We start from the raw sequence: 9,921 nt of genomic DNA on the forward strand, positions 1-9,921 counted from the left end.
CAGATAACTAGTTTCTGTTGGAAAAGTCTATGCATTTTCACTTAGCAAGAGAAGAACTTTATGTATTAAGGAAAGATCCTATTCTTAGGGTTTTTATTTTTATTTTTTTAAAAAAGAGGCACTTTGGGGAAGATGAATCTGGGCTCACATGGAAAAAAAACAAAAAACCTCAATGAAACAGGGAGACTTCACCTTAACCTATTATTAAATTAAATCATCTAATATGTAAGTATAAGCTGCAATAAAAGTACACATCCCATCAAGCTTCTAAATCTAACTATTAATGTATAAGAAATACATGGGATAGAGCAGTGATTTTGAATTTGTCTTTACATTAGAATCACTGAGGAAGCTTTTAAAACCTCCAAGTATCAGGCCATACTGCAGTTCAACTAACTCACAATCTCGGAATCAGAAGTTTGTATAGTGCCCCAGTTGATTCCAATGTGTAGTCAAAGTTGAGGATTACCGGGACGGAGCAGGAGTCCTCAACCCTAGCTGCACAGTAGGAACACCTGGATATGTTTTAAACCCCGACTGTCCAGACTGCACCCAAATCTATTAAATCAAAATCTCTAGAGGTAGGACTAAGCCTACAATCTGTTTACAGCACCCAGGTGATTCCAGTGTGCAGACAAGCTTTGAGACACTAGACAAATATCTTAAACTTTGACTTGGGGATGTGACCAAAAAACTAAAAGGTGAGAAACAAAAAGGACTGAGTTCTTTCAACACATAAGTGGCAAGGAAAATAAAAAAGTTAAGATAGAATAATAAGAGCAAGAAACTTAAGAGATATCAATCTAATATAATTTATGAATCATGTTCTAATACTGATTAAAATGACATTTATGAGGCATTCAGAGAAATTTGAATATTGAATGGCTATTTGATGATGTGAAGGAATTATTAAGGTTTTTAGATGTGATGGTAATATTTTTATTATTATGTAATAATATAGCAGAGTCCATATTTTTTAGAAGCACAACTGAAGTATTTCAGTACGAATGGTGTGATATCAGGGATTTGCTTTAAAATGAGGGGGGTGAGGGCAGAGTGACCCAGGGCATGCAGTAATAGATAAACTAAGATTGGTCACAATAATAATTATTGAAATTGGGTAAGTGATTACTGGGACTTTTTATGCTATTGTTTCTAATTTGAGATATACTTTTTTTATATAATAAAGTTTAAATATAACCAGAGTTAATTGGGTAAGTGATTACTGGGACTTTTTATGCTATTGTTTCTAATTTGAGATATACTTTTTTATTTTTATATAATAAAGTTTAAATATAACCAGAGTTTTCCGTAAAAATTCTGCTTTCAATAAGTGTTCATTTCGCCAAAAAAAAAAAAGGAAAATTTAACCTTAACCTGATGGAATTGTTTAACTAAAGGCAGGGTGTGTGAAAGATATGATGTGTTTAGGGGAAAGAAGGCAATCTGGGGTGTTTGGATTGATGGGAAATGGGGCTGGAAGTGATGGAGAGATTATTAGGAGATTACTTCTAAAGAACCTATAAAGATTAGGCAGCTTTTTGTAGACATTGGTTAAGTCATTGACAATCATTTAGTTAATTAGAAGTTTTAAGTAAGCTAGATGTAATAAAATAGTTATAAATCCAAATTTTAGAAAGATATATTCTGGAGACGGTGAGAAATTGATTGAAGAGGTAAAATTACAATAGTGCTGTGCAAGCGACTGGCGTAGGGTTAAATGATTTCGGATGAAGAGTTAAAAGAAAATAACAGATGTGAGAGGAGCACCATTCATAGGATTTGACTGAAGTCATAGGGGAGAGGGTCTAATTAGACACTGGTAGGGTGAAACAGGCTGGAGGACACAGTGCGCAATTTTGGAATTGAAATAATTAACTAGGTCAAAAAGTTTTAGTTCTAATTCACACTAACTCTAAGATTGCTGTCACTCTCCTGAAAAAAAATCTGAAGTCGATGGAACTCCAGTCACTGGAAAAGTTACATTATTAGAGAAAGACCACAAAAAGTCGAGGAAGAAAGATTGAAAGAGAAAGATTCCGCGGGGGATGAGACAAAGTGACATGTAGAGAAATTTGCAGAGGATAGGTATCAGTAAATGAACAGAATTATACAATTTCATTACAGTTATGTGCGGCTTTCAGTCAGCAACATGCCTCATATGCCACAGCTATCCCATACGGCCCAGGCGTGGGGTAGGCTATGTCGTGTAAGTTTGTGTAAGTGCACTTTGTGATGTCTGCACAGTGAGATGGACTAATGATGAGATTGCCTAACAACGCATTTCTCAGAGTGTTCCCTTCACCAAGCAAAGCATGACCGCACTATTAAAATGGAAAGCTGAAGGTAGAGTTTGTGTAACTGTAGTCTTCCCCATATTTACTAATTACAGTTAATGCTCTTGTTTAACAAATGTGTTACTGTTTCATCAGATCCCTTTTCTCCATCTGAGAATTAATCACTGTTTTGTTGCTGAAAATTGATTTCTGTATTTTTTTGTTTCTGCCTAGGACTTCATGTTTTTTGAAAGGACTGGAAACCAAGAACAAAAATCAGGAGTGTGGTAGTTCGTTAATGAGAGTATCAAAAAAAATTTGAAGTCCATGTACTGATTGGGACTATCTAAAAGGAAAACTCAATGTTTTTTTCTTTATTTTTATATCCATGTGAGTTAAGCTGTGATGCCTATGGCTACAATTATATGATGTCACTTTTCAAAATATAGAGCTTATTTTCTTTTTCACAGACATAAATGTTTTTATACTTTTCTTAATATTCATTGTGAATTTGGAAAAAAGTACTTAGGAGTTTTTACATTTAAAAACAAAACGTCCTGTGAAAAACAGCTTTGAATTATAATCTGATTTAACATTTTCATACCAAAAATTAATTAAAGCCTTATTAAAGTAATTTTAATATGAACTATATTTTATTCTATTAAATCTAGTCACAATTTATTTTATACGTAACAGCTAATGTTATTTTGAAAATTCTGTATATGCAAAAAAGTTAAAAATAACAGTTTCCTTTTCCATTATGTTTGAATAATATTCAACATGCATACTATCCAGGAAAAGTAAAATGTGTACGTTTTTGATCTTCAGGAAATCACACTATAATTAGTTTCTCCTTTAAGCTAATTTGCTATTATAAATAAGATTTTCATGTTGACAAATCAATAAATTACCAATTTTTAAATGGCTTTCAGTAAACAAAAAAAACCATGATTTTCTTTCAAAGAAAGACACATTTTAAAGCTTCACTCAGGCCGAGCCCGTGGCGCGCTCGGGAGAGTGTGGCGCTGGGAGCGCAGTAGCACTCCCGCCGTGGGTTTGGATCCTATATAGTGATGGCTGGTGTGCTCACAGCGCTCACTGGCTGAGCGCGGTGCGGCCGGTCTCAAAAAAGGACAAAAAAAGCTTCACTCACTCTAAAACTTTGGTATTATTACAATTTTTGAAGCTATTATTTCCATACGGAATATTTAACTTCTGTATTCCATCATTCCTAGAACTAGAAATTATGAGATTACTCAGGTGTTAATTAAATAGGATATATATATATATATATATATGTATATTCCTTCACATAATATAAAGTTCAATAATGGTCTATTAAATGATTTATGTTAATAATCAAATACCTGAATTAAAAACTTGTTGATATATATTTTGCATATTTGATTTTTGTTTTTAAACAAAATGTGGCCAGTCAATTCAGATGGTATTCTGAATACTCATTCTCTTAAGTGAGGGCACGTTTAACTCCCTTTTTCACTTAAATCTGCTCTAAAAAAAGAAAAAGCACAGGATACCTTATAGTAAAATCTGAGCCAGTGTTGAATCTACGACTTCTACCTGTCAGAAACTTAAAGGAATTTTGTAATCTGTTTTGTGGGGGAGATCGAATTGAGAAAGGAGATGAACAATTAATCTCATGTTCAGCAGAAATCCATGGACAGCAACTCTCCTTATGAAAAGTGGTAGTGACAGCAGAGCTCCCCAAAACCAGAAGCTCCAAATGGCAAATGATGAGAACATGGGTATGGCAGGGGAACTGCAGAAAAAGCAGTTTAGACAACCTCCCAACAGCCTAAATAATTCGTGGGATGCCAGATTCCCATGATGAGCTGTACCCATGGCACTCACCATAGCTTGTACTTGGTACAGACAGGTAAAGTGCAGGCTCTTGCACAGCTGGATCCTGGTGGCATTGGTTATGCCACTTAGAGTGTGTGTGCTCGTTGGGCCAGCAGGTGTGTCTTTCCAAGCTGGCCATCAAGTGCCGCAAAAGAAGGCCTAGAAGTACTGACTGATATCTCTGTGACAGCTACATATTACTTGGGTTTCTTCTCTCTCTCCTCTGCATAGGCTTATCTCTGGTTACGCAAAGTAAAACTACAACTGATTTAAACAGTTCCTTCCCTCTTTAACTATATGGAAGATTTAATCAGAAACCCACATACTATCAGCCGAACCTGTTTAAGTTAAAATACTACACAAATATCTTCACATTCAATATTTACAAAAAGAAATACAATCAAACTTGAAAAATTGGAAATTTAACTGAGAATAAAAAAAAGTCTTAATTTGTCATCTCATTTGTTTCTGCTGGGTGGGCTGTGACAGTTGCTGAAAAGGTGCCCCTGACTAAGTATAAGGGTAAAGAGGAGGACTCATGATAGCTGAGGGATGGAGCTGGGTTTTCAGTGTTGAGAAGGGAGTTCTGGGCAGATGGTCAGTGGGAAAGGGAGGAGAATGCAGAAAGGAGAGGAAAAGGCTGAGGGATGCCAGATCACCTCTGGGGGAGGGCTGGGGAGTCAGGAGTCATGGAGAAGCAAAAGTGAAAGTGGGAAAAAGGCTGGGAGAGAAAAAAAAGCACTATGCACAGGCATTTCAACTGGCCAGACAATCACTGTCTGGGCTCCTGGCATCTGGTTAGTTATCTGCTCTCTGCAGCCCAGACATGAAGGTTTTAATTGAATTTGGGCTCAAAAGAGCTACTGTAATTTTAGGGTAAATAGAATAAACAATAGAGAATTCTGCCATTATTTAATGATATAATGACGTTAAATGCCTGAGGACCCAATGAAGTACTCCTGGTGCTGCCAAGTGCCAGAAGAGTTCAGAGGCTCCCTCCACATCCTGCCTCTCCTGCCCCGTCCCTTCCCTGCACTGGCTGCCTGTTCCTCGGGCCATGATTCTGTACCTGGTTCTGTCTCTTTCAAGCTCCATGTCCCTTCCTGTGCCTTAATTTCCCTAATTGTCAATAGTGTAGATGTCAATTCGTAATAACATGAAACTCATCAGGTCAGTGTGAGGGCTGCAGGTCAAGTGATCTAATGCAGATCAAGGGACACAAGCAGGTTCTGCAGTAGAACAAGAGTAGAAAATGAAAAGGGCTATGTGTGGGTCATGATCAATGTGGAAAATTTTGACTAGATTGGATTATTTTATTACAGCCTCAAATGACATATAAAACACATTCTGAGCTCTAACACAAATACCAATTATCCACTCAGAAGAGAGAGGATGTCTTCATGCAAGATGCCAAACTGGGGAATGATTCTCATCTCAGAGGAGGGTAAAATACCATTTGGGCACAGAACCATGACTTTAGTTTTTTAGTATTACAGCCTCAAAATGTGGCAAGCCATTGAAAGAGGGGAGCAAAATCTGGAGCATGAGACCAGATGGAATATAACTGGACAACACAGGGTTTTAACTCAAGGCTCTAGATTTATAAGCTGGGAGGGGCATAGGATGATACCTAGTGGAGTCAATTGGCCACAGACCTCTGAACTTACCTTCTCCACACATACCAAGCATCCAAATTAAACTTTAATTTACTTTGAATGTTTATATGGTAGAAAATGTCCTATTTGTACCAAAAGATAGATAATAAATTTACCCAAGTTGAAAGCTGACTAGATTTGGAAAACTCATGCTTGAAGTCTGCATTCTTGCTCAGGGTAATTTGTTTCTGCTTGTGGATTCTGGTTTCCCATCATTAACTTATTGAGGTTATTCTATCTGTCAGTGTTAGGAAAGAAACATTGGCCTATTTCTTCTTGCAATAGAAGTTTATTTTAGAATCATTTGCTAAAAAACATTTCAATTTTAGTCAAGCATGTTCAATCAACTGCAGCCATCTGGATATAGCCCAGAGAAATTCCCGGTTCCATGAACTTTACAGAGTAAATTGGATTTTGGTCAACTATATACCTATTGTCTCAGTCCATTCATGCTGCTATAACAAAATACCTTAGACTGGGTAATCGATAAAGAACAGAAATTTATTTCTTACAGTTCAGGAGGCTGAGAAGTCCAAGATCAAGTCAACAGTAGATTGGTGTCTAGTTAAGACTTCTCCCTGCTTCCAGATGGCGTCTTGTTGCTGCATCCTCATGAGTTTGAAAATGGAAGGGCAAAAGGAACAAACCCTTTGTGGTCACATGGAAGGAGGGATGGAAGGCCAAAAGGGGCCTAGCTAGCTTTCTTGAGACTTTCTATAAGGGGACTACTCCCATCTATGAGAGTGGTGATCTCATGGCTTAATCATTTCCTAAAGGCTCACCTCTTGATACTATCACAGGGGGTCTTACATTCCGACATACAAATTTGAAGGAACACATACATTTAAATCATAGCATTTCATCACTGAACCTCCAAAATTTAAGTCCTTCTCATATATAAAATCAATTCATTCCATCCCAATAGCCCCAGCAGTCTTAACTCCTTTTATCACCAACTTTAAAGCCTAAGCCCAAATTCTCATCTAAATATCTAAATCATGTAGAAGTGAGACTCGTGGTGTAATTCATCCTGGGGCAAATTCCCATCCAGCTGTGAGCCTGCAAAAGCAAACAAGTTATGTGCTTTCAAAATGCAATGGTAGGGCAGGCATAGGATACACACTCCCACTCCAAAAGGGAGAAATAGGAAAGAAGAAAGGGGTAACAAGCCCCAAGTAAGTCCAAAACTCAACCAGGCAATCAATCAACATTAAATCTTGAGGCTTGAGAATAATTTTTTTTGACTCTGTGTTGTGCCCACCAGGTACACTGGGGCAGGGGGCTGGCCTCCAAGGTTCTGTCTGGGTGACCCTACCTCCATGGCTTTACTGAGGACAGCTCCTACTACAGCTCTCATAGGTTGAAATGCTGTGCCTGTGGCTCTCCCAGGCTACAGTTACATGCTGTTGGTTCTAGAGTTCTGTGGGTCTCCAGGACAGCCCTCCTCCAATAGCTCCACTAGACACTGCCAGAGTGTGGGCAATCTGCGGTGGCCCTGACCCCATGGCTTCATTAGGCATTGCCTTAGTGAGGGCTCTTAGAGGTGACCCTGCCCCTGTGGCAATTCTCCACCTGAGTATCCAAACATTCCAAGATACTCTTTGAAATCTAGGTGGAGTAGCTATACTTCCACAGCTCATGTATTCTGTCTGCACCAGCAAAGTTAGCATCATGTTAATGCAGCCAATGTTTGTGGCTTGTGCTTTCTGGAGGGGCAGCCCAAGCCACATCTGCACTCCTTGAGCCACAGCTGGAGACGCTTAGGAGCACTTCATTAGGATTTCATGACAAGAGAATTGAGGTGGTGCTGGGTAGTGAGCCCCAAAGTCGCAAAGGTACCCTGGGCCCCTCCCTTGGAATTTTTCTGCCCTCAAGGCCTTGGCACTCTGGGCCTGTGATGAGAATGGCTGCAGGCAAGATCCTTGAAATGCCTTTGTGGTTATTCTTCCCTTTTCTTGATGAACAGTATCAGTTTCTCTTTATCCATCTGAATCTGCTGATCAGTTTCTTGGTCACACCTTGATTTTCACTCCAGAACACACTTTCTCCAGCCTAAGAATTTTTCCTTCCTTCCTTCCTTCCTTCCTTCCTTCCTTCCTTCCTTCCTTCCTTTCTCTTTCTTTCCTTTTCTTTCTTTCTTTTTGTTGTTATTGTTAGTTTCATTAATTATATTTAAGTCTTTCTTTTTGCAATGTCAATGTACACTTCTGATACATATAGCACACAGAATAAGATAATTGAGAACAATTATGCACAAGGCATGCAGTACTGGATTTATACACTGGATCCCAGGATGTGACTGATTGGGAAAAAAGTTAGAGTAGGCATGTCTAGTGAAGGAAACAGAAATTATATAACATACAGTCAATACACATCTGGTCTCTTGGGCAACTGCAGCATGTTCAGCATTGGCAGTGGTGCCTGTTAGCTAATGGAACTATTTTACACTAACCAGTTTAGGAATACACAAGATAAGTACCATCCAGCATCAGGATTTGGCTGTAAGATTTTACAAACCATTCCTATTTCTAACTTTATAAAATTAATGGTTTTCCCAGGTCATCTAATATCACTGCTTTAGTCACAGATCAGATAAAAAGGACAACAGGCACAACCTCCAACTAAAATCCTGTTGTAGCCTAGACAGTGAAGTGGTATGACAGGAGAAGATTTTAATTTTTTTGGAAGCTGACTGGTATGGGGATCCCAACATTGACCTTGTTATCATAACACCACTCTTTAACCAACTGAGCTAACCTGCTAGTCTGACAGTAGATTTTAAATTTGCACCTCTTTTTGGATCCCCCAAAGTGTATCTGCACTCTTCTTCAAATGGGCCACTTTCAGGGTCACCTTCATAAGGTCTGAGATTCTATTCTGTCCCAAGATGCAAGAAACACTAAGGAAGACACCATCCTTTATTCCATAGAGACCCTTAATCATGGTAGAAACTGAATGCACCTGCCTAAGGTCCTTCATTACGCTTTCTGCCAAATCTGCCACAGACAGCCCAGTGGCCCAGGATGTGTAGCCTTTCAGTTTGGTCACCTCATAAGCACTCTCAACCACCTGCTTGTCACCTCTTTACCCTGTTCCTTATTTGTATCAGTGCCCAAATCTGGGTGTAGATTCTTCAGAGAGACACCAGCAACATTCACTCCACTCTATATAGGAACATTAGAGTCTCCATGCTCCTCAGGGACCCATCCATGACAGTTCCCAGCCTTTCCACATTAGGTAATGGAACCAGGCTGAATCCAGATTGCAACTACTTCCAATACAACAAGTTTTGGGAAAACCACTTATCTTCCAAGCCGCATAGATCAACATAATCCACTGGATTGGAAACAACAAGCAACTTGCAGTTTGGGCTGTATTTTACAATAGGAATGATGAACTTAAAGATGTTCACATTATGATGAACCAAATTAAGATGAGTTTCTCCCTCTTGCTGACATGCCCCAGCTGTGATAATAACCAGCTCAGAGTCTGCAGTCACATCATAGTCTTTGCCAGAGACAGTTTTTGGTGTTCTAAGGAAAAGGTTACCATGTTAGAAATCCATCATCTTTCCCTTCAATTTGTCTTGCATGACATCAATGAGAGTAAGTTCATCTGCCACTTCCTTCACTAAAATGCTGATGGCACAGGCTGTGCCAACAGCACCAACCCCAACAACTGTAATCTTATTCTGGGTGATCTGTTCCTTAAGAAGATTACAAATCAGCTGATACTTGAGAGTTGCCATACTGGACTTGGAACCAAAAGGAACAAGGAGTGCACATTAGGTGGGGATCAGGGGTACATGGAAATGGAGTACAGACTTGGCAGCAGCAGCTCCCTACAGCCTGAGAATTTTTCACCTCTTTAAGTTCTGCTTCCCTTTTGATAATACATCTTTTCTTTAAATTGTTTCCCTTTTCTAACATTTTACTATAAGTAGACAAGAGAAGCCATGCAGCACCCTCAAACTTTTGCTTAGATATTTCTTCCACCAAACATCCTAGTTCATCCCTCCTAAGTTCTACTTTCCACAAAGTAGTAGAACACAGAAACAATTCAGCCCATTTCTTTGTCACTTTGTAACAAGAATGGTCTTTCTCAGTTTCCAATACCTTGTTTTCTAT

At 38.8% G+C, this 9,921-nt stretch overlaps 1 pseudogene; it reads right to left on the bottom strand.

The window, feature by feature from the left end:
- Positions 1 to 8,572: 8,572 nt before the first annotated feature.
- LOC103604836 lies at positions 8,573 to 9,560 on the bottom strand (annotated as a pseudogene).
- Positions 9,561 to 9,921: the final 361 nt, after the last annotated feature.

Source organism: Galeopterus variegatus, unplaced genomic scaffold (assembly GCF_000696425.1).
Source record: "Galeopterus variegatus unplaced genomic scaffold, G_variegatus-3.0.2 Scaffold5426, whole genome shotgun sequence".
Classification (NCBI taxonomy): Eukaryota; Metazoa; Chordata; class Mammalia; order Dermoptera; family Cynocephalidae; genus Galeopterus; species Galeopterus variegatus.